Below are 26,565 nucleotides of genomic sequence, written 5' to 3' on the forward strand. Positions count from 1 at the left end.
AGACAAAAGGCCAACATGCACAGCCAAAGCTGTTTACCAAAATACCCGTGTAGGTGCTGACAGTATAATTATTTACCATGCCAGCATGTAGAGGTCAGTGGGTTTCCTTCACTCCCACTGCTAGTTGCTTCAGCGTGACAGTAAATTTAAAGGTCTCCACACACGGAGCTCCATGGCCAAAAAATCAACAGAAATTCCCAAATTTTCCAGATGTGACTTTGTTGTGTAATGTACACACAGACCAAGCTTCTTGAGATTTACCAAGAAAACTGCAAAAAAGGGTTTTTTGTATCACAACCACTTTTGTCCATATTTCAGGATGTCGGGGGACAGTTTGAGCTCTTATTAGCAGAGTTGGAGGCAGAGAAATCATTTCAGGGGCGGCTGAGCCAGAGCAGCGTCTGGCTGTGTGTCTCAGGTAAAATAGGATTATTTTACTGTTTGTATGTTCAGTGCTGGTGCGCTTTGTGAGCAACAAGTGGGCTGGCTCATTAGCATGCCAAAAATCAAAAAAGTAAATGCCATAAATTTGTTCCGTGTAATTATTTGGTGGGAAATGCATTAAGACTGGGCGAGTAACAGAAAACATTTCTACTGCATGAGTTAATATAATAAAAGCCTCAAGTCTCCACCTGCCCGCTTCCATAGATATTCCAATCTGTGTTGATGCATCACTGCTACGTCCTGTGCGGATGCCTCGCAACACCGTAGACTGCCAACATTGAAACTATCATTACTATAACTTTGAGAGACTATTATTTGTCCTTTCGTATCACACTCATCAGACCTGAGGTCGGACAAGAATCCTGGGAGCTACGATCAAATGTTTATTTCAATACAAGTCAACCTGACTTATCTTTACCAGCAGGGAGGCAAATCCCTCCCTAGGTGGGCTTTTCCCAAAATTACTGTGGAATCTTCATGCAGTTATTTACACGTTTCGCTGCAGACATGGTGAACTGACCGGCCAGTTTGGCTCTGCAACAGTAAAAGTATTCATTATCAGTAAGCAGCCTAATAATGTGGAGGTTGGGCCTCTTTAATACATCGCATTATGTAGCATGTTGATATGTTTATGGTTAGGACAACACTGCTTCATAATGTAATGACAGGGAAATGAGTTCTTCCTCCTTTAACATGCAAAAGCACATTAACCTGGCGCAGGTATGGCCTTTTAATCTTTTGCACTTGTCTAGAAAACATCCCACGTGAAATATTTCACATATGGCTGCGTGCCATTTTATCACCTGGTGCTTCTGACTGGTTCTTTAGCTGCACTTTGTATTCCTCGTTAGTTAGTTATTAATTAGTTATTAATATATTGCTTTCAGGGCCATGGATCATTATTTAAACCTTGTTTTACTCTTGCAGACATCTCAGACGAGCAGCTCATTCTCAAATGGAATTCAACTTGTTTTTCCTTTTAAATTTGAACTACGTCTGCATGGTGATACATGATGACACCACAAAGAAAATGTGATTTTTCAATGATTCACTCGACAAACTTGTATCTATAGATGTAATGTTCTTCTGTGCAAAAGTACACCCATGGCATCAGTAGCTAGTATCGCCACTTTTAGCAGGAGTAATTCCTGGGGTGTACTCTGCCTTTCCCCCCTTTCTTTGCTCTGAACAAAAAATGTTTTTTGTATGTCAAATTTCTGCAAATTATTTCTGATTCTTCTTTTTGCATGAAAGCGTCTGCTCCTGAGCTGATCTTGTGTGACCAGTCCTACATGCACAACTCATTGAGAGATTTTTTTTCCATTCCATGCCAAACTACAGGCATCCATAGCCTTAACAGCAAAACACAGTTTGTCAGTCATTTTCCAATTGGCCGTGTATTTGAATACATTTAAGTGTACACACACACACACACACACACACGGTTGTGCAATGCAGTCAGTGCTTGACGTAAGCCCTTTTGTAATGAAGTAAACCCTTCTGCTTTCCTTTACCTCATTATGCACTTAACTGAGTAAAGTGCAGCCTGTGTGGTGGTATTACCACATCATTTTTGTCCCTGCTTCAGGTAATGTATCAATTTGTTCACATTAAGAGCCGGAAAACAGCAACTTAAAGGCTTTGAAGCAAACTGAGTGCCTTTAATTCACATCTCCCGTAGTTCTTTGAAGCAGATCAATATATTTTCACTTATTACTCATGGAAATTGCTCCTCTTTCAGAATCACCGGCTGGATTGTTCATAGTTGTTGCCGTGTCCTCTCTGTTTGCAGCTTTACATAAACCAGTTTCCTTTTTCTCAGTCCTTTAAGCTTCTTGTGGCCCTATGCAGGCTGTTGGCTCCACAGGTGTCAGCAGGCCTCAACACTTCTGGTAATGACACTTCATTGAGGCCGAGACGGGACATTTGTGCCACTATGGAAGGCAGATCTGCAGTGTGCGTGTGCGTGCCTGTGCACAGGTGCATGGGTTTTAGTTTTGAGAGTTTGCAGGTTATTATTGTAGTTTAAAGTTTATGAGAAAAATGAACCGAGGCGCTGAGCATGAGAGTAAGCAGGCCTCGTTCCTCGCTCGCAAGGATGTCCGGATATTTTTGGGCCGAGTGCTCAGCTGAACTACACGGTCTGCTGTGCTGTTCATCTTCACAGGCACCTCACAAAATACACATCAGCCAAACCAGCACTGCTGGTTGTCTAAGCCCCTGTCTCTGGGCTTTACACCCCTGTGTGTGTGTGTGTGTGTGTGTGTGTGTGTGTGTGTGTGTGTGTGTGTGTGTGTGTGTGTGTGTGTGTGTGTGTGTGTGTGTCCGTCCACAGCAGTGTCCTCATTAACTCAGATCATCGATTTAAACAGTCTGGTTAAATTGTCCTGTCTGTCAAATCCTCATGGCCATGCTGTGACTGAGAAGAATCCATCTTAGCAAATATCATGAGCAGGATAAACAGAGCGCACAGGAAGGAGAATAGCTGCAATAAATCAGCAGCTCATTTATACAGCAGCCATATCGTCCGACACACAGTCCCAGGTCAAAGTCATTCACCCTCCCTTTGTCAGTCCTAGGTCTCACTGATACTCTGTATCATTGTCATGACCTGTTTCCCATCACACAGTAGGCTCCGTGTCATTAATCCTGACACACTACACCTCAGACATGATGAGATTTTTCTATATTCGTTTATGGAAAGCTGTGGAAAAGGTCGCACATTATGTGGATCAATCCTCTCCTGAGAAGCTAAAAGTTTACATTTCTCAGTTAAATTGTTTATTTTTAAGCAGCGATTCCTCTGAAGAGAAGTTAAATCTACAAGGAATAGTTCAAAATGAAACCATCGTTCATAAGTCATAAATCACACCTTTTTTTAGCTTCATACACTCAGCTGTGCTCGGCCTAGCTGTGGATGATTAATGTTAGCGAGTGTTAGCAAACCTTGTTATGTGACGGGTGTTGATTCAGGTGACCAACACAAACCAGCCTCACAGCACCAAGGTAACTGCTTTCCTACGGCCTTTATAACAATATAAAACATCCTTCTGTCACCTGATGGTTTGGTGAACTTTGCTTAAAACAACGTCAACATACTTTTACTCACATTTTTACGATGTTATTTTAGCATTTTCACATCCAAAAGCTTTAGAGTCTGAAATTTTGGTTGAACAGGGGTGTCAGGCTTAGCTTTACTGAGGTCCACGTTGGAAAACAGGTGATTAAAAAAGTTAAACTAAATAACAACAGCAGTTGCCTCAAGGTGCTTTATATTGTGAACCAAAGGCACTACAATAATACAGAAAAAACTCCCAAAATCAGACAACCTCCTAGTGATGAGCACTTTGTGACAGTGGGGAAAAACTCTTTTAACACTCGAGCCAAACCAACTTTATGTATAAAGTGCTTTAAAAACAGCAAGTGCTGAGAAAGTGCTTAACATAACATAAAAATAAAGTAAAATAACAACAGGACCCTCCCTGAACCGGAGGGTCAGCCATCTGCTATGACTGCAGTTAATTGTTGTTGATGCATGTCTCTTAATTTTTAGCAGCCTGCATGCGACAGAAATTAAAACAAAAAAGAAAAGAAAGAGAAAATAAGATGCAGCTCACCTGGAACAAACAATCAAACAATAGTTTTGTGAAAAACTAAGAAGTCAAACACGACACAGCAAAACATTCAATTCAGTTTATTTATACAGCTCAAAATCACAACAACAGTCGCCTCAAGGGGCTTTATATTGTAAGGTCGACCCTATTATAGCACATACAGAGAAAAACCCAACAATCATATGACCCCCTATGAGCACGCACTTTGGCGACAGTGGGAAGGAAAAACTCCCTTTTAACAGGAAGAAACCTCCAGCAGAACCAGGCTCAGGGAGGGGCGGGGCCATCTGCTGTGATTGGTTGGGGTGAGAGAAGGAAGACAGGATAAAGACATGCTGTGGAAGAGAGACAGAGGTTAATAACAGATATGATTCAGTGCAGAGAGGTCTGTTAATACATAGGGAGTGAAGAAGAAACACCCAGTGCATCATGGGAATCCCCCAGCAGCCTACACCTTTTGTAGCATAACTAAGGGAGGATTCATGACTCCACGGTTCCTCACAGAGTTACTGGAGGCCAAGATAAGAGTAAGAATCTGGTTAGATACCATATTTCTAAGATTTTCATGGCAGAGTACAATAACATCAGTTTGATCTGAATTCTGTTCTTTGACAACAGAAACTGTCTCATTGTAAATGGATACACAGTCTCCTCTTCACACCCTGTAAATACTGAAGCATCTCTTTGTGTTTCAGTCTCTGGTAAGTAGCCTGGAGATGCAGTGGAGCTGTGTGATATGTGCACAAGGGGTATACTGCTATGCAGACTATGTACAGTATTCAGTGTTGGCTGTATTACTGAAGAGCCTGCATCCAAAGTCTTTAACTCTGAGGTTAACATTTGCACAAAGACATTTCATTGGTTAGTGAGCTGAGACCTCATACAGCGACTGTAACTCTTTAGCTGGCCGAGAGTCACAATATAGCTATTAGGGGACTGCGTTACAAGACAGCAGGGAAATGCAGCGGTTCCGGTGTCCTGGCTGAGAGCTAAGGCCAGTACCGAGTGGATTTGCTCATCTCGGCCTGTCCTGGGTCTGGACCCGGCTGGTCAAACTGGTTCTAGCCCGCTTCAGCTGTTTAAGCCATCTAAGAAACAAAACTGGCTGGATGAAATCCCAGTCATCGCTCCAGTTTTTACAGCAGTAAAGCTTCACTCCCCTCTATCACTCACAGTGTTTTCCTTTTAAAACGCAAGCCCAAATCTTTCCCAGCCATTCACCAAAGCCTGACTTTTATGGGGCTGACTTATTCTCCCCACATGGTCCAGTTGAACGCCTTAATGAAACGCAGTAGTGTCCAGCTGATTTCACTGCAGCAATATCAACTTTGGGATTCGGGGTGCTGTGAGTGCATAATTCTGAGTAAAAAAATAATATCACAATGAGCATGACAGATTTACTGTGGACTTGTGAAATGAAAGCCAATCGCTGAGAACTGATGTCATCGTGCTCATATGTGCATTTCATTGTAAATTCATTCTTGTTGACATTGTGGTTCCCTACAATTACCTTCACATCTTTTGAATGACGTAACTGACACCTGACATGCAGAGGAAGACACAATGAGCCTCAGTAACAGTCCCCCTACAGCTAACAACAGGATACAATAGGTAAAAACATATCACAGCACGGAGGGGAAGATTAGATTTTAGCCGGGTGATCATTTCGGCTTTTGAGGCATTGTGCTGTGTATGATGTACCTGTTCAGAAATAGGTGTTCTTGCAGGATAACATCATGTTTGCTCCTCTCTGACAGGAGAGGGATTCCCTTTCTCTGCATGCCTTTAAGGTACAGCCGTGCATTCGTTCATGATTCTAACCTTGCGACTAAATATACTCCACGATGCTCCCTGTGTCTGTGTTACTAAGTGAACCTCAGTGGTTTCATTAACCTGTTGCTTAGCACTAATTAATAGATATGCATTCATATTCATTGGATATATGCAGTTTATGGCAGCAGCTCACTAACCAAGCAGTTTTCTTTACCTGCTAATGTAGTGCTGAACTAAACTAAAATGTTGAAGCCTGGGAAAGACGTCGCTGTGGAGATATTTATTTTTAATACACTGCCAGTGAAAAGTTTGGACACGCCTTCTTTTCTTTATTTTCATGACTATTTACTAAGATCACTTTGGCATTCTCTCGATGAGCTTCGTCACCTGAAATGGTTTTCCAACATCCGTGAAGGAGTTCCCAGAGATGCTGAGCACTTTTGCCTTCACTTTGCGCTCCATCCCAATCCATCTCCACTGGGTTTAGGTCAGGTGTGACTGTGGAGGCCAGGCCATCAGGTGCAGCACTCCATCACTCTGCTTCTTGGTCAAATAGCCCTGACACAGCCTGCAGGTGTGTTTGGGGTCATTGTCCTGTTGAAGAATAAATGATGGGACGCATCTGGCTACAGGATGCTGTGGTAGCCATGCTGGCTCAGGTTGACTTCAATTTTGAATAAATCCCCAACAGTATCACCAGCAAAGCCCACTCCTGCTGACTCGGATGAATTTATCCTCAGCAGCAGAGGCGACTCTTGGTCTTCCTTTTCTTTTCCACTTTCATTGCAGCACTTGATGGTTTTTGCGACTGCACTTGGGGACACACAAATAGGGCTGTCAGCTGTGTACCAACCTGACTTCTGCACAACACAACTGATGGTTGCAACTCCATTAAGAAGACAAGAAATTCCACAAATAAACCCTGACAGGCACACGTCATGAAGCTCACTGAGAGAAGGCCGAGGATTTGCAGCACTGTCAAAGCAAAGGGCTACTTTGAGGAATCTGAAATGTGAGACATTTTAAGAGTTACCATTTTTTTCTTTCCAGCATAATTCCATATATCTTGCTTGATATATTTAATGTCTTCAGCATGTATCTACAATGAGAAGTTGTGTCCAGACTTTCAACTGGTCCATGATTCCACCATACCCATTCACATAGTAGCATGTAAGTGTATATATATATATATAAGTTAAAGACACCACTGTACATATAAAAGACATAAAAACCTGAACAATCAGACTGTGTGCACTTGGTGACAGTGGGATAGAAAAACCTCTTATAACAGGAAGAAACTCCTGGCAGAACCAGGCTCAGGGAGGGGCGGGGTCAGGTCTGCGGAGGAAGACGGCGTGGAATGAAGTAAGTGTGGACCCAAACGCAGACGACGGAGATGAAGGTGGATGCTGAACAAAAAACGAAAAGAAAACGCAGGGAGAGACACACAGAGGGTAACGAGGAAATACGTAACAGAAGGGAGACACAGCTGAACCAAGTCTGAGGAGACGACACAGGGAGCACGCAAAACTCGTTTCGAAACACTATCCTTTGTTTAGTTTACTTTTTCTTTACTTTACAAATTAACAAACTGACATCACATTAGAGTCACGCAGGTTTTACTACAACACAAGCACTGCTTTATATTTATCTCTAACAGAGATAGAACTGGTAAACGTTATAACTCCTAAACATCACCTATATAACATTTAGCTCAGAGCGCTGCTGCGCCTCAGCAAAGCCCCGCAGAGCTTCTGGCATAACTATATGTGCTAACTGTGAAATACTGAATTTTCTCACAAGTATTCAAATAAAAGAAAATACGCCTGCACCCTGCAAAATCTGACAGGTTTAGGGTGTCGTTTAAAAGGTCACTAGCCAAAAGTTACAGCTCCAGGGAGTATACTGCTCCTGGAATATGTTACTGATGGGCAACAGACCTGAGTCGTGTACATTTTTTTAATGTCATTTTGGCATGGACTGAAAGTCAGGTCCTACACAACTGTTAATCAGCTTTACGGATTTTATCCCCAAAACAACCATTAAACAAGTCACACGCAAGTCATAGTGTCAGTTTTACCACGCGTGTCCTTTCAGGGCACTGCAAAGCCATGCTACCTTTCAAGTATTGAAAACACATGTTGTGCGAACTTGTATCATTACCATGTTGGCTTTAAAGGTAACAGAAAAATCACTGTATTTAATTCAGTTTCCAGTGTGTCTGGAGAGGCTCCTGCAACCTACATTCATTTCATTTTTAATGGCCAGCAAGCAGCAAAACAAACCAGAAATCAAATAAAAAACACACGTACCCACTTCTGTTACTACACACAATATGAATAAAAAGCACATGAGCTCTAACTTAGTAACCAGCTTTAAAAGGACAAAAACGTCGCTGCCTCTGATGTGGAGCTTGATCACCGGCATTATTCTTCAGCACTTTATTCCTCAGCAGGCCTCAGCGCCACGGTGCTGCACTTAGCAAGCAGGTGCGTCTTCGAAACTGAAGTACAGCTCTTTGAACTGCTCATTGTCACACCAGCACAATTTAGTTTCTCACCCTGAAGCTGCTCTTGACCTTTTCACCCAAAATTCCAGAAGATACAAAAAAATCACTGATGTCAGGGTGTCCTCTCTCACAAACTGAGCCATTGTTGTTAAAAAACTGATTTGCAAAATTCAGTGGTTATATTGTTTGTTGCAACAACAAAACTGATCTGGACCGGTAAAAATGCTGCAGCAAGCGTCCTGACAGGGACTAGAAAGAGAGCAGATTTCTCCTGTTTTGGCTTCCTGTTAAATCCAGAATTCAAAATCCTGCTCCTCACATACAAGCAGTGTTGGTCAAGTTACTTGAAAAAAGTAATCAGTAACTAATTACTGATTACTTCCCCCAAAAAGTAATCCCGTTACTTTACTGATTACTTATTTTCAAAAGTAATTAATTACTTAGTTACTTAGTTACTTTTTAAAAACACGATTTACAACCTGAAGAGGTGATAAAGTGATAGATCTTTCAGCCCAATTCTACTTTTTCTGCATAATCCATCATACAAAATGTAATCAAATGGAAAAGTCTCTTTTTAAAACTTGTTTTATTAGTTTTAATCTTTTAACTTTATGGATCAAGCAAAAATTTAATTATATGCAACATTCTCTGACTTGAATAAATTAGTTTAACATTTAAACCTATTTTCTGCACATTCCAGCACATAAAATAAAATATTTTTTGTGTTTACACTCAGTCTTTCAAATAGATGCAAGTAAAACACAGCAGAAAATAAATAAAGTCAAAGACTCAGCGGTCCTGTTGCTCTATTTTCACCTGTAAAGCAGGAGTGGGGTAGGCGGAGGTTTACCCTGGTGCAGGTGTGCTGCGGTCAGTGGAAGGATATGGCAGCTCTGTGAGTTTCCCATTACGTCGTAGCTACTCGGTGCTTGTTGGAAGTTTAGGGGTTTTTTCACTGTAAAAAGAAGTTTTCTTCCCACGCACAGCGGACACTAATGTTTTTGTCACTTTTTATGGAATCAAACTCAAAGTAAGGTCAGTACTTCCACGCTTTAAACGCTGCACGCTCATACTCTCTCCCACAATCGATATGTGATCCATTGTTGATCTGCACACAGCTGTTGTCACGAACGTCGCACTCGCTTACGTCACTGTCGTGAGACATTCTCGCAAAAAAATCACGGTTTTAGTAACGCAGTAACGCAGCGTTCCTACGGGAAAGTAACGGTAATCTAATTACCGTTTTTGCAATAGTAATACCTTACTTTACTAGTTACTTGTAAAAAGTACAAGTTACGCGTTACTGCCCATCTCTGCATACAAGGTCTTAAATAATCAGGCCCCATCTTATCTTAATGACCTTGTAGTACCATATCACCCTATTAGAGCACTTTGCTCTCGCTCTGCAGGCCTACTTGTTGTTCCTAGAGTATTTAAAAGTAGAATGGGAGGCAGAGCCTTCAGTTTTCAGGCCCCTCTTCTGTGGAACCAGCTTCCAGTTTGGATTCAGGAGACAGACACTATCTCTACTTTCAAGATTAGGCTTCAAACTTTCCTTTTTGCTAAAGCATATAGTTAGGGCTGGACCATGTGACCCTGAATCCTCCCTTAGTTATGCTGCAATAGACGTAGGCTGCCGGGGGATTCCCATGATGCATTGAGTTTTTCCTTTCCAGTCACCTTTCTCACTCACTATGTATTAACAGACCTCTCTGCATTGAATCATATCTGTTATTAACCTCTGTCTCTCTTCCACAGCATGTCTTTATCCTGTCTTCCTTCTCTCACCCCAACCGGTCGCAGCAGATGGCCCCGCCCCTCCCTGAGCCTGGTTCTGCTGGAGGTTTCTTCCTGTTAAAAGGGAGTTTTTCCTTCCCACTGTCACCAAAGTGCTTGCTCCTAGGGGGTCATATGATTGTTGGGCTTTTCTCTTTATGTGCTATAATAGGGTCGACCTTACAATATCAAGCACCTTGAGGCGACCGTGATTTGATGCTGTATAAATAAAATTGAATTGAATTGAAAATGATGAAATGATGTTACTACTATCACGACTGTATGAGCTCGTGTCCTCTTAACTGTATGCATAACAGCCTGGCTACACTGACAAATGAGACAAAATTGCCGTACATACAATCCACATTACTGCTTCATAGAGCTCTAGTTTATTTCTAGTTCACCATGATAACCTTGACACAAACCACAGGGGTAAAGCCGTGGCTGCTTTGCTCATGCAGTCAAAAGCACGTTAGAACACGTGTAGATGAATTTTAATCATTTTTATGAAACACAGTCTGAAATCCTCGTGTTGGTAATAATGTTTGGTCAGGATCAACACTGCAGCTGACCAATCACATTGTTATGATGTCATTTTGTTTCTTGAAAATACAATTCACAGTTTTTTTAAATTTTGTAGTTTTAATATTCCTGGATGAAGTATCTTGTTAGGTAACTGAACATCCAGCATTTTGGGTTTGTCCCAACCCAAGTGTGCATGGGAACATCAAAACCGAGAGCAAAGCCACATCTTAGCTGTGCAAACACATCCGATAATGGGACACACATGGCTGCTGCCACTGATAATCACTAAAATCCGGCTTTTTATAAGGAAATCTTCAAGGTTGTTAAATTGGCTCAATGTTCTCCTCACTAATCACCTCGTCATGTGGGTAATTGTCTCATCTTGAACATCACAGGTGCGCCCGGTCTTTAGGACCTAGCGGCATTTATGCACATCTGATGTTCATTGCCCCCCTGGTAGGACTGGCTACACAAAAGAGGCAAGAAGAAGTGAAAAAGACGGAGTGAGAGAAATGAAAACTGTGAGAGAGCCACTCGAGTGTTGAGGAGGTGACATTTCCATTGAGGGAATATCCACCCAGCAGGTGGGACCGTCTCTCCTGTTGGCGGCACTCAAAGCCTCAGCACGCCTGGAAACAGTGACTGATTTAACCAGAACAAAGCCTCTGAAATCCTCTTCTCATCCGCCCCGTCTAAACCTACTTGCACACAGTCTTCTGTAATAATAATTCCACGTTCAGGGACATTATTATCTCACCACCATCGCTTCCTAAAGCTGAGAGCTCATGTAAGATATGTATCTGGTGGTCACATTTTCAGCTAAACCGTTCATCAGCCTGTCAAGTTCATTTCTGACAAACTGTCTCTGTTCCTCCTCTCAAACTTGCCAAAGCTCTGTGCGGAAACACAGTTCAACATTTTTAAGTCATTCTGGGAGAACTCCCAGTACTTCACCTTGGAGTGAAAACTCTGAGAATTCAGTGGGGAATAGTAAAACCTACTGGTGGTGAAACTCTAGTAACAGGGCTGAACGCTTAACACCCTTGTTAACAATTTCAGCATGTTACAGGAACAAACACAGTAAATGTCTGTTTATTAGGAGCAAATAAGAGGAAAAAGATCACTTCACACCAGCAGGGTTTAAGTAATTATTATTAAAATGATTGTTATGCTGAAATGACTGTTTGCTGTTTGCCACCAGGCTGAAGAAGGAGTCCTATCGGGCTTGGTTAGCCTGTGGGACTCCGGAGGCAGCCGACAGGTATCGACAGGCCAAGCAGAATGCGGCTCGGGCAGTGGCTGAAGCAAAAACTCGGGTGTGGGAGGAGTTCGGAGAGGCCATGGAAAAAGACTTTCGGGCTGCCTCGAAGAGATTCTGGCAAACCGTCAGACGTCTCAGGAGGGGAAAGCGGTGCTCTACCTGCACTGTGTATAGTGCTGGCGGAGCGCTGCTGACGTCGACTGAGAAAATTGTCAGGCGGTGGAAGGAATACTTCGAGGACCTCCTTAATCCCACTGACACGTCTTCCGAGGAGGAAGCAGAGTCTGGGGATGAGGGGAATGACCCGCCAATTTCCGGGGGCGAGGTCACTGAGGCAGTTAAACAACTCCTTGGTGGCAGAGCCCCTGGTGTTGATGAGGTCCGCCCCGAGTTCCTGAAGGCTCTGGACGTTGTAGGGCTGTCCTGGTTGACACGCCTCTGCAATGTTGCGTGGAGATCAGGGGCAGTACCTGTGGACTGGCAGACCGGGGTGGTGGTCCCCATCTTCAAGAAAGGGGACCGGAGGGTGTGTTCCAACTACAGGGGGATCACACTCCTCAGCCTCCCTGGGAAAGTCTATGCCAGGGTGCTGGAAAGGAGAGTTCGTCCGTTAGTCGAACCTCGGATACAGGAGGAACAATGCGGTTTTCGTCCTGGTCGCGGAACACTGGACCAGCTCTTTATCCTCTCCAGGATACTTGAGGGTGCATGGGAGTTTGCCCAACCAGTCTACATGTGTTTTGTGGACTTGGAGAAGGCATTCGACCGTGTCCCTCGGGGTGTCCTGTGGGAGGTGTTGCGGGAATATGGGGTGTCTGGCCCATTGCTACGGGCCATTCGATCCCTATACAACCGTTGCAAGAGCTTGGTTCGCATTGCCGGCAATAAGTCGGACTCGTTCCCGGTGGGTGATGGGCTCCGCCAGGGCTGCCCTTTGTCTCCGGTTCTGTTCATAATTTTTATGGACAGGATTTCTAGGCGCAGCCAAGTGGCGGAGGGCTTTCGCTTTGGTGGCCTCAGAATCTCATCTCTGATTTTTGCAGATGATGTGGTTCTGTTGGCTTCATCGGGTGAGGGCCTCCAGCTCGCACTGGAGCGGTTCGCAGCCGAGTGTGAAGCAGCGGGAATGAGGATCAGCACCTCCAAATCTGAGGCCATGGTTCTCAGCCGGAAAAGGGTGGAGTGCCCACTCCGGGTCGGGGATGAGTTCCTGCCCCAAGTGGAGGAGTTCAAGTATCTCGGGGTCTTGTTCTCGAGTGATGGGAGAAGGGAGCCGGAGATCGACAGACGGATTGGCGCTGCAGCTGCAGTAATGCGGACGCTGCACCGGTCCGTCGTGGTGAAGAGGGAGCTGAGTGTAAAAGCGAAGCTCTCAATTTACCGGTCGATCTACGTCCCTACCCTCACCTATGGCCACGAGCTGTGGGTAGTGACCGAAAGAACGAGATCGCGGATACAAGCGGCGGAAATGAGCTTCCTCCGAAGGGTGGCTGGCCTCTCCCTTAGAGATAGGGTGAGAAGTTCGGCCATCCGGGAGGGGCTCAGAGTAGAGCCGCTGCTGCTCCACATCGAAAGGAGCCAGCTGAGGTGGTTCGGGCATCTGACAAGGATGCCCCCTGGGCGCCTCCTGGGTGAGGTGTTCCAGGCATGTCCCACCGGGAGGAGGACCCGGGGCAGACCCAGGACACGCTGGAGAGATTATATCTCTCGGCTGGCCTGGGAACGCCTTGGTATTCCCCCGGATAAGCTGGAGGAGGTGGCTGGGGAGAGGGAGGTCTGGGCCTCTTTGCTTAGGCTGCTGCCCCCGCGACCCGGCCCCGGACAAAGCGGATGAAAATGGATGGATGGATGGATGGACTGTTTGCTGTCATGCATGTTGTCATCGAAGTAATTCATAAGATTCAGGAACGAATAAGGCGATCCTAAAAGCTGTGACTGAAGTTTGGATAAAAGTTTTGCAGCTTTGTCAACAGAGCCCGTGATACATCCAAGCGCTCATTCTCCAAATGTAGCGTCAAAAGGACCTTTCACAGTCATGTGTTATGTTAAAATGGTAAACACTTTCTCATTGGCACGTTGTGTTTTTTCCACATCTGCAAACTCCTGAAGGTTTGCTAAGGTCAGAGTATTTTTTTTCAGGTTTTAACTGGATTCTCTTTCTGTAGATCACGTCGCTGGGCTCGTGAAGTGAGCCAGTTGAGCTGAACTAGAACATAGTATAATAAGAAAACTGCATTAGCACAGTATCTGCAGCTGTGCGCAGCTCTGTGCATGTCCCCAAGTCTGTTTGTGGTGTCTGCCACCTCTTACAGAAACAGCTTTATAACCTTCTCTAAGATCATTGCTGACATCTTCCCTCCAACACAACACAACAACCTTGCTGCAGACCAGCAAACATCCGACACTTGCTGATGATCAGTTAATCAAGTGCATTTGACTAGCAGATTAAGGTTGCATTTAGCTCATTTTAAGACACGCTAAGGACCCAATTATTTTTATTGTGTCCCGATGCATAAAACCTTAGAATTTAAATTGCGTGTGCTTTCTTTTTACCACCACTGTAAATCCAGAAAATCTTTCCAGGGTGAAGATTTTCACCCTGAAAGGAGTTTTTCTAAAGTTCTGTTTGAGCCCGTTTATGTATGAAAGAAAGGCCAAAGCGCCCAAGAACAGTACCAGCACCATGAACTGAATGATAGCCAGCACATGCAGCCTTTTAAGCCTTTACAAGCTTGAAATTTCCTTTTTCTTTTTTTCCGGAAAGAGCCAGTGTGACCGGTGGGCGAGACTAACATAATTCCCAAAGGTTGTTGTGTTGTGTTGTGCTCGGCCTCTTGTGTCGGCCCACGGTTGGCATCCTTCTCTCATCATTTGTCACATTAGGACTGGATTCATTTTGTTTGTTTTCTCCCTCTAAAAATTTAGTTTTATTTTAATGAATGCAAAAAAAAAATCTTGGAAACTGTTTGTATTCCATAAAAATGTCACTTAACTTGCCAGAGGCCATTTATTTTTGCTAAACTAGAGAGGAGGAAACGCATTATGCACAGCTTGGCTCTAATAACAATAAATCACAAGGTGGATTTGCAGACAATAAAACTGGATGTGTGTGTTTCATGGCTGCAAAAGTTTGAGTATATAGTGAAACAATACTCGTTACTCTCTCATTGCCTTCACTTTAGTTCATCCACCACAGAAATCCTTTGGCTTAATGTCACAAACACATTTTTATTACTCTGTCAGTTCCTTTCAGTCAAAATGAGCCCGTTTAATGCTTTTCAATAAACCTTTTCATGGCAGAATTTTGTATTTGTACCAGCGCAAGTGCAGTTAATGGTATTATACTGTGTCCCTGTAATCAGGGACTGTGAAAAGCTGGAACTCAGGCGTTACTGGAATACTCCTGTGCCACGTCCACATCTCTGGTTCGGTGTAGTAGCTTAAACAGCATAAAGTTCCTTTAAGTGTCTGAGTGCATACATCAGGTCATCAGGGGATACTTTGTTGCACCTTGTCCCACTGCAGCCGGATGAGAGAAAATGTAAAAAGAAAAGCGATTTGGCACATTTGCAACATCATATGGAAGAAACAGGAGAAAACCTGGGAGAATTTCCATTGGCTCAACAATAAATGTTTTATAGTTCCATATGTTTATTGTCAGCTCTAACGTCCCAGCAACAACTATGCAGTAGTTGTGTCGCAGTAACATTATGATAAAAATGAATTATCGTACCTTTTGTTGAAGAAACAAGCAAGCGAAAAACATCATCCAATAACTATTCTGGCATACGCTATAATTATAGTATCAAAATGTTATGGAAATTGTACTATTTCCAGTACGACTGAAATAAAATACTGTTATTTGTCTGTGTAAAATAAACAAAAGGGTGTTTGTATTTGAAATGTAAGCAATGCAGTGAAAACAAGAAGCACTTTACTAAACCGCCACCAAAGCAGCTCTGGGCAGTTTTAAAGCAGTCGTACTGGGTTCTGGATTATTTAAAACTTACTTTAAGAAGACAGCAGTGCAGCAAAAACAACAGGCTTTTTTAATTTGAGCTAAATGTCTTCATTTTTTTTATATGGATATAGTACATGCATAGCACTCATGTCATTGTTTAGTCAGATTTGTTCAAATGTGTGTAAAAAATATCAAGTAAAAAATATTTTTGCAAGTTTATTGCATTTTAAAAAAATCATACTCATTCAGGAATATTGTAAATGGCTACAACCTGTTACTGTCATGTATATAACAAAGTCATCATTTATACTCGTGGCACCACATTCCTGTTACCTGTTGTCATTTTAAATAGCTTTATGTATCCTTTTTATCACTTTGATCTTCACATCAATCTATTGATGTAACGAAATATTTTTAATCCTTATATGGTCGTTTCTACATGTTGACAGTACACACAACGCTAAAATCATAATTTACAACTTAAAGTTGGTTTTTTTGCCCATCAAGTTGACCTTAAAGACTTTGGTGGATTTCAGTGGTTTGTTAACATCGCCCCACTCGACAGACCTACAAGGTTTTTATTCAAAAGCTTTCGAGCTGTCATGTTTACAGACACAATGATGACACACAAACGCTACAAAAACATTCGTTTTGGAGCTAACAATAAAGAGCAACAATATACTATACTATAATATAATATATATTTATTAGTTTTCACAGAATTATTACTAATAATACTGTGAAAACAGTATCTGAGGCTACAAATGAGTCAGTATTATTGAATTCTTCTCCTGTTAAATGATTGTAAAAGTAACCAATGTAACTAAAGAGAAATCTAAAAGGAGCAAATCAAAGACTGAGACAAGACGCAACATTAATCATCTAATTTTACTTTTACTTTGTCAGGACATAGAGGACATATTTCCATTTGCAGGAAAGTCTTTTATATACATACTTTCTATATTAATAATGTGGATTTGACGTAGCGGGCCACATTAACTTTTTCTAAGTATAGTTTTAAAAATATGCTTCAAGGATATTCCTACATATGTCAACTTTAGGTGCGGAAAACCTGGAATTATCCCAATACAACAATTTAAACCACGACTGTGCCGTGACATTTGTAGACCTAACATACTTTCCAGATATTTCTAGCAGAATTTTGATGAAAATGTCATCATTCAATGACTTTAACTCAATTTAAATGTTCGTCTTCCTGTCCACCGATGCAAGTGGTCACCTACTCGCATACATCTATGCCTCAAATTAGTTAGGTATTAGTTAATGGTAGTGCAAAATGAAACAGGACCCCCCTCTCCTCCCAACACGACACAGCTGATTGACAGAATCAGCTGAAATAAACAGAAACAGTCGTATATCCAGAGTAAGAGTTTTAAACAACTAGTATTAATGTTTAATGAATAACAGCATCTTTTATTACACACTACATCCTTCTGTTTTTCTTGTGTACCTTTTAAGTGGTCGAACTCTAATTATATTACTGTAGGAAAGTCAAGTGCTAGTGACAGATAGATGAAATTTCAGAGTTCCAGCAAATTGTTCACAGACATAAAGTATTAGAGTTTATAGAGCCAAACACTCCTAACCAGACTGATTTTCTCCTGTGGGGCTTTTATTTAGTGCTGAAATTTATGTGGGTCAAACAGAATCATCAATTCAATTTTATTTATACAGCGCCAAATCACAACAACAGTCGCCTCAAGGCGCTTTATACTGTAAGGTAGATCCTACAACACAATAATTCCACCTGAAATATGAGGAAACATTTATAGACGCTTTGGATTATGACGATTTCTGATTATTAGTAAAATATGGAATCTGATTGTTGTTTAACAACAATTTTAAACAAAACCGAATTAATAGCACACAGCTGTACTTTTCACATCTGTATTAAACATTGAGTAATAATGTGCACAAATGATGACGGGAAATTTTTAGAAGCGACCACTGAGTCCACAGATCTCAGGCTCAAAGGGAGAGAGTTCCACAATCTGGGGGCCACAGTTACAAAAGCTTTGTCGCCTTTTGCTTTCAGCCTCGTGTGTTGGACAGCAAGCAAGCCCTGGTCACATGACCTCAGGGACCTGCTGGGAATGTATTTATGTAAAAGTTCACTTATGTTGGTGCTTGTCCATGCAGAGCCCTGAAAGTCAAGGTCAAAACCTTAAAGTGGATTCTGAATTTAACGGGGAGCCAGTGCAGCTGAATCAGCAGGGGTGTGACATGGGAAAACTCGGAGGACTTGGTCAGAAGCTTTGCAGCAGCGTTCTGAACAACTTGCAGATGCTCCAAAGAGGCTTTACATAAACAAGTAAACAAAGAATTACAATAGTCCAGACGAGATGAAACAAATGCATGAATGACAATTTCTAATTCTAATTCATGTCAGCATAGGTGGACTTTTAAACTGAAAGTGTAATATTTGGGATGAATCGCAGACATGCTGTAATGTTGGCATAGCATGCAAGTGCAAGAGTACCTGACAATAATGGCAATAATGATAAAGATTAACGTTTGGTGAGCTGGTTCATTGTGTTTCAGGGGTTCACTTAGAACTCAGCAGGTAACCCTGAGATCAGATGAGTGCAGGAGACATCACGTGTCTTTTGACCTCACGCGTTTTTCATTTCTTTGTGATTATCCGACCTCTGTTTCCACCCCACCGTAAATCTATTGCTCAACAATACAAACAAGTAATTCATTAAAAATCATCAGCCTTTATCTGTTGCTCACCAAGTTTTGATCTTTAGTTTTGTATGATTTTTTTTCCTTAATATGAAACAAGTAATCTATTATCACAACAACATTTGTTGCCAGTGTTGCCAGTGGTTGATGGTAAAGATAAAGAAAAATGATCAAAAGACACATGAAATAATTATCCTGAGACGTTCCAGTCTTTTCCCCTCGCGTGTTGGATTGATGTGCGTCTGGTGAGAGGCAGGCTTTCATTTGTGAGCGTGAGCCAAGATACTTGATGTCTGTTAGTGAAGTCAGACGTGAAAAAAACGTCTTGTGTTTGTCTAATATACAGTGTAAGCAGAAATGACTAGAACATGCTTTTCTGTTCTTGTCATTGCTGTAGGTCCAGGTTTTATGGCTTTCTTAGCTTTTTCTAGCCGAAGTCTGTTTGTATTCATAAATCTGGATGAGATATATTAAGTGATTTTACAGACTACACACATTTTATTATCAACAGGTAACTACAAGACCCGAGGCACCCGAGGGAGATACATTTAGGCAACGTGAGATAAAAGTTGGAGCTGGAAAATACAGCTGCTTCAAAAAATTATTAGGACACTGGAGCATTAAATATCTGTGGTTCTGTTTGCATTTAATAGCACTGCTCCTGAGTCCAGACTTAAACTAGCCTCAGCCTTCTGACTGTTTTGCTGCATGTTTTCAGCTACACTGTAAGAGCAACATTTTTGTCATCATCACCATCTGGTTCTAGTAAAAAAACAGATTTAATTTAATTAGTCTCTTTTTCCCTTGCAAGAATTATCCCACATGCAACTTGTTCACCTCTAGCAGTAACTACTGCTAGAGTTAGCTAACAAACCTACGAGGCAAGATTAATGACATAAGAAGCTACGTCAAGCTTAAAGCTTTGTTTCTTTATCTGGCAAAGCTGCTGTGGTGACTTAGGCTGAACACATCAGCTGTTAACAGCAGGTTATATTACATGTTTGGGTGTAAAATCAACTGTAAGCAGATTCTTGCATTATGAGCAGCACAGCATCATATCACTACCTGAGGGCACCTGTGTCTGCGCCATCTGCTTCTGGGTAACAAAAAAAAAAAAAACAGCGTGCTGATTGGCTGAGCTAACATGAAATTTTGAAAAAAAAAATACCTTGAATTTTGAACTTATCAACTCAAAATTTTGAGTTATGAATAACATTTTTTCACAGTGGTGGAAATGTACTTATGTTATGAGTGACATTGCTGAGACATGCTGGACTGGAGTCTAATCTGCTGCTGACATTTTTGTACTTTAAGGATCGCAGTTACTAGAACACAGACTACAAAGTACCCATTCAATCAATGAAATCGATTTGATTTTGATCTGTGTGAAGAAAAATCCAAGCAGTTTCCACATCTAATACGCCCCAAAGGACAGTAAGATTTCATATTTTAAATGTATCCAGTTTAATGTTTCAGATCTCCAGCCATCAAGTTGACGATTAAATCCCAAGATTAACAGTTTTATTCAGCCTTGTCTTGTCTTATTTCCAACAGTGTTGCTGCTTTATCTCTATGTTCTTTATCAACAGTTTGTAAACATTATCTGATAGCATCTCTGATTGGACAGTTACAGTTGGGGTTTTACTTCTTGTTGAGTTCAACTGTGTTGAATGTTGCTTGTAGCATAGTCAGGTGTGTCAGGCGTGGTAGGTTACAGGTACTGAATGGGAATGTTTAACACTGTTTCTTAGTCAAATCCACACTCTTAATGATGACAGTTACAGACAGATCATGGGACGTCTTCTCTTCTTTAGATTTTGTCAAAGAAAACCTCATTATCACAGCTCATGACTAAAGATGACCGTTTTTACTTCACTGACTTTCTGTGATTTAAAATTACGCTGTAAAGTTAGCACCAGTTGGTCCTTTAATCATTTTTATTGCTCTCATTGACTCTCCCTTTAATCTATAATTGTATAAAATAACATAGTTATGCAAATACGAAACAAAAGCTAAGCTCCAATGGACAGTCAGTCTGCTCAGTAAAAGCTAGTTTTGTATAAAGAGGACAGCATTTCAGAGCTATGGCAGAGAAATACTCCCCTACTGTGAGACACAGTGAGGATTACTTTGGTTCCAGGCACTGGGTGTTATTCTGGAGGGCCTCTCGGTCCAGTGCTGCAGCGAGGCAAAGAAACACGGCTGGCCTCTGTTTTGAGGACCCTTCCAGAAATCTGTTCCTGGGCTCCAGCTCTGTAGCCGCTCTGACAAACAGCCGTCACCACTCAGACCTTCACCAACCAACTTCCTCTTGAGATGAACCCAATCAAATTTAGGCCTATTAATATTCTTATCTAAGTAAGGGAAAGCATGTTTACATCAGGGGTGTGACTTTATAGCTTTTCAGGAGCAGAAGCCAAAGTGAAAGTGAATCAGTGTCTCGCTGGTGTCTTTAAAGTTATTTCTCAGCTGTTTGAAACAAGAATAGTTAGAATTCTAGAAATACTGAGGTTAATCCACAGACAGAAGCTGAAGACGTTCTTTAGAGGAAACTATCCTGTGGAAATGCTTACGAAACCATTTCTAACTATATTTTCCAGGAAGTCCTTAAAATAAGCTTTTGATTGATGATTTGATTTCTCTACAACAGTCTCAGTTGTTTCAAAGCCATCTCCGCTGAAGACTTTCAGCTAAAAGTAGTTATTTGTATACAGTATGCAAAGCTCACAAATGCTGGCACGAGCCCAGCGTGTACATGTTTTTTTAATCTTAAATTTAAAGCGTTGGTCCTGCGTCTGTGAACTAGATTTATGTAGCCAAAAATCCAAATACCTCCCAAATTCCTGTCAGCCCATGTGATAGTTAAACACTGGTTTGCCTGTTGTTTCTTGCAAGTAAGTAATGTTGAGCAAATGTAATAAATTTGTGAGGGAAACAAAGTCAGCCAAAGCAACAGTAACAGTACTGAGGCTGCTGTGTCATGAAAAGCCGAGATTAATGTGAGATTAATAATTCACAACGTGAGGAAAGAATGTAGCGATTCCTGGCTCAGCTCAGACAATCCTCTGCAAAATAAAAACCACCAACCGCGTCCAAATTTTTATCAACAACACTCTGTATTACCATATGTTGTGCAACAGACATGTTTTTCCACACCCATACAGATCACAGCTGTAGGTTAAGTCTTGTTCGGTAGCTGCATGTATCTGCCCCGTGTTTGGCGTTTCTGCTGTTAAACCAGTAGTCCATTACTGGCCCTTGAAATGGATACCCAGCCTCTTCTATCATGAAATAGTGGGATTACGCTATTAACATTGCACTCATTACCGGTTTAACACTGAAATCAGACACGGTATCAAAGTCTTTCTGTAATACGAAGAATGACATATTAGGTAATATCATCTTACCTAAGCTTAAGAAAAGCACGTAACAAATCCTTTTAAGGTGTTATTATGTTATTGTATTTTTCATTAGAGATGTCTGATAGTGTTTTGTGTAATTATCCAACCTTCTAGGGGAAAAGTAGTATATTTTTTTGGAGATTGCTCTGTTCTGGAAATGTTTTCCATTTGCCCTCTGGGCTTCGTTATTGTTGGCTGGGTCTATGCAAAAAATGACTTTTATACTGTTGGTATAACATATATGTTTGAGAGAAAATGCAAAGTTTTGTGATAACCCTATTTATGTTGCTAACTATGTGTAGCTCTTGGAACTTCGATGATTGATGAGTCAACACTTTGGTCTGGACTGAAGTATGAGGACATTTAGAGACATTCGGTGAAGCTTGCTGACTTGGGTGACCTCCTTAATGCTGGATGAACATTCAAAAAGAATGTAAATATTTATTTCTCATGTGCACTCTCTTTTCACCCAGCACCAGCTCAAAACTTTCATTTTCAATACTCAGAATCTTACCTGAAAAACATTTTGAAAATTCTAAGCTGTGCTTCATCTTTTGTGGTAGTTACAACATAGCATGATAATGCACCAAAATAAGGATTTATTCTATTCTATGAACATATGTGCATACTCACCAGCAGGAGCTTGGGCTTCTCCTTCCTGTCATACACTTTATCTGGTCTTTAAGTCTGACATCATCAGCTGTGTCTGGACCCAAACTCCGCTTCAGGTCCCAAAGTCAAAGGAACACTGCGGCATCACTGAGAGTTACAAACTGTCTAAATTCTTTCATCTTTAATAAAATGATCAGCGTTGCTGATTTACCAGGTGTAACAATTAAGTTTAACATCCAGGCATCCATGAAAACAAAATTTAACAGAGTTAATAATTTAAAATTCTGTTGCTTACTTTTAAAATTACTAATAACACAGGACCAAGCTATCTTAAGGAACTCTTAAACTCATATGCTCCTGCGAGGGCTTTAAGATCATCCTCACAGTTATTGTTGGTTCAGCCCAGATCTCGTTTGAAGTCTAGAGGTGATCGAGCGTTTGCTCTAGCTGCACCTGAGCTGTGGAACAATCTCCCGATTGGCATCCGGGCGTCTGATTCTATTCAATCTTTTAAATCACGGCTTAAAACATATCTGTTTGAACTTGCTTTTTCTACCAGTTAAATCCTGGCCTTGTTTGCAGTGAGTTATTCTATTAGTTTTTCTGTTTGTCTTGCGTTGTCTATGTTCTCTATCACTGTGTTTGATGGTACAGCTTTACTTTGCTATAGCTATGTGCTATAGTTTACTCTTATTAGTGGTTTTTACCTGTGAACATAATTCCACACTTATATGACTCTGATGTTATAGTGTTAATTGTTTTATTGTTTTATTCTTTTATGTAAAGCACTTTGGCATGCCCTTGGCTTTAAAATGTGCTCTATAAATAAAGATTGTTGTTGTTGTTGTTGTTGTTGTTAAAAGTTAGCAGGAAGTTAGCTCGCTAGCTTCCTGCTAAACATGATATAGCATGTTCTGACTGAGAGATTTCTGAAAAATTCAAACGTACAGCTCTGCTATCACTTCCAACATAAATGAAGACAGAAAACTAAACAGCAGTGACGTTTGTAGGGTTACTGAAGTTGGGCTAGCTGCTATATAATGATGTGCTACATGATCGCTAGCGACACAGCTATGTTAGCATAGCATAAACACAGTGAAGCTGGAGGATGAACGCTAACAATTTTCCACTGGATAAAAGTTAACGTGAGGGTTCCTGATGGTTAGAGACAAATGCAATGGCATGGCAGGATGCTGTAAACAGACCAAACTTCAGTCAGGAGAACAACTGAGATAATCCATCCACAATACGAGGTTAGTCATTAATATACTGCTGCATGGGCTGGGCTGTAGCTACATTGTAAGGTTTTAAAAACTGAGCTTTAAAACGAATAGCGGTAATAAAAACCGAGAGAAGCCGACAGTGATCACTGACTGTTTTTAGGGGCTTGTTGACATTAGATACAACAAGATAAAAAGCATTAAAACATGTTAAAAACACAACAGCCTTACTAAACGCAGTTTGGACCCGGAAGCAGGATTCGTCACGTCAACAGTTAAAGAGCAGATAGCAGCATCTGCTGCCAGCTGCTTCTAAAAGCATTCAGGACAATGGAGGGACGGGTTGCTGTAGAACCCCAACAAACATGCCCATAGTGGGTATCTGTGGGTGAACTGTAGGGTTTATTCCATGTGGGGTAGCCCACAGCAATTTTGACATTGTGGGCCCCTAAAAGCACACGTGCTGTATGTGCTGTCTAGGATGAGATAAGCTGTGTAAGCCAACACCAACAGGCAATATTGTTCTGTTGTGTGACAAAGGCTGGGCTGAATGCTATCAGGAGCTCCGACACAACACGAGGCTTAGCTATAGAAAAGAAGTATAGAGGAGACAGCACTTGAATAAGTCCTGCAGCTGTTACAAAGCATGTAAAACATGCTGGAATAGCTGGCTGAACTGAAATCACTTTTCAAAGCTTGAAATTTATTTTGCAACCCCTAAACAGTGTAACAGGGTCTGTTCCAGTGATAAATTGGATAAATGTCACTTTAATTTATATCAGCAGTGCAACAGATTTCATTATCTATCAAGAGCACGTTAAAGTGAGTGTAGACTGATTAACTGACTACCCACACGTACGTCACACACTGGCTGTAAAATAGCACTGGACCATTTTAAAGTGTGATTAGTGTCTAACGAGGAGATCGATTCAGTTCAGACTGCATGTCCACTGAGTGGACACATTAAATCATGAAGAGTCTCCAGATTAAGGCTCCTGTCAAAAAACTGTCTTGCTCGCAAAAATAAATTCATACTTTTTATATGTTCACTTCTGGTTGAACCTTTAGAAAACGAATAAGCAGGTCAGAGTCAATATTTCGGACCTTACATTAAAAGGGATAGCTCAGTAGGTAGAGTGGTTGCCCCATGATCGGAAGGTCGGAGGTTTGAATCCACTGACCAGCTACCCCGAGGTACCCCTAAGCAAGGTACCGTCCCTACACACTGCTCCCCGGGTGTTGCTTTGGTGGCTGCCCACTGCTTCACTGGGTGAATGGGTTAAATGCAGAGGAGTAATTTCCCTATGGGGACTAACACATACACATGACATTAAGCAGAGCAGGTTAGTGGAGATGTTCTGCTTGGAGGAATAGCACTGCTTCGGAGCCCTATGCATTATTTGCCATTTAATGTATGATCAAATCTTGAGAATAGGGCACAATATTGTCCTGTTGCCAGATGTATGTAAAAGTGGTCTATGTCTGAATGACATGTCATCACTTTAAAAAGCAGGATCACATAAACATTCTAAGTTCACACAATCGATCACTCTGTGTTCCGAAAAGGTCGTTTTCCCCATCTAGTTATTGCTGGATTACAGTGACCAATCAATATCTTAGCTATCATGTACAATGCTAATCATGTCAGATGTGCGTGTAAGGTTTTCACTTTCTTTTGGTGGTCACTATGTTTTCCTGTTGAACTAAAGCATGAATTTACAGGACACAGTGCAAAAGGAGAATTAGTTTCCAATCTAAGTATTACTAAATGATCTTTTGGATAAAAGGCCACAGTGTTTGGCTTGTAAATCTCTGCTCTACAGGGTTGACTCACATGTACTTTTTAACTGCAAAAATGTAAAATGTGAGCTGGAATTGCTCCTGTATCTGTAAAAGTAACCATCAGTGAAAATTTAAAGCTTTGGATCCCGCTTAGGAACATGAAAACCTCAGCCTTACAGGGAATTTGGAGCTTTGATGGGAGGACCCAATAAATAAAGGAAATGTTTGCAGAGTTTAAAGGAGACACACTACAGAGTAGGAAGAGCGGACTGCAGAGTCACGAGACTTGGAGAGAAGACTAACTCCAGCCCTGCTCCCAGAACCAGTAACATCTATACTGTGTGCACAGCTAATCTAAAGTTCATGTAGCTTAATGAAGACAAACATGCATTTATGGCCAGTATCAATGTATTTTACACAATATGGCATATTTTCTTTTCCTTTTCCCATCATGATCAAACCTTTGTTGAACCTCTAGTTAAGCTGTTAGTAGCTCTACAGACAAGATGAAAGCCCCCGTATTAGGTTACACGCCGAGTCATCCATCAGCTGAGGTAAGTTATTTGTTGTTTGTGGACTGAATGGTTCTTGGCAGAGGAGGGGGAGTGCAGGTATGTGGATTCCTCTGGAGGCGGCAGCTGGGAGCAGCCTAACAGCACTGCTGCAGATGAGATGGATGAGATAGAAGCTGAAACACAGGTCTAGTTAAAGAGCGGAGTGATGAGGGTGGGGTTGGGCTGAATGCTCTACTTTGAGAGCCCCAAGGGGCTGGGGCATTGATCTAGAGATGTTTCCTTCAGGCTCCTCATATCTCCTATCTGACTAATATTGACTTTGCCAGATTTATATCTCTGTCTTCTGATGTTTTGTTGGCTTTAGCTATGTCAACTTTGACCCTCATTTCCCTCCACTTTTTATTGGAGGCATATGTGGATACATCATCGGTATTGGTAATCCTTCTACGTAGGAAACAATCCAGCT

The sequence above is a fragment of the Maylandia zebra genome, linkage group LG10, assembly GCF_041146795.1.
Source record: "Maylandia zebra isolate NMK-2024a linkage group LG10, Mzebra_GT3a, whole genome shotgun sequence".
NCBI classification, from domain to species: Eukaryota; Metazoa; Chordata; class Actinopteri; order Cichliformes; family Cichlidae; genus Maylandia; species Maylandia zebra.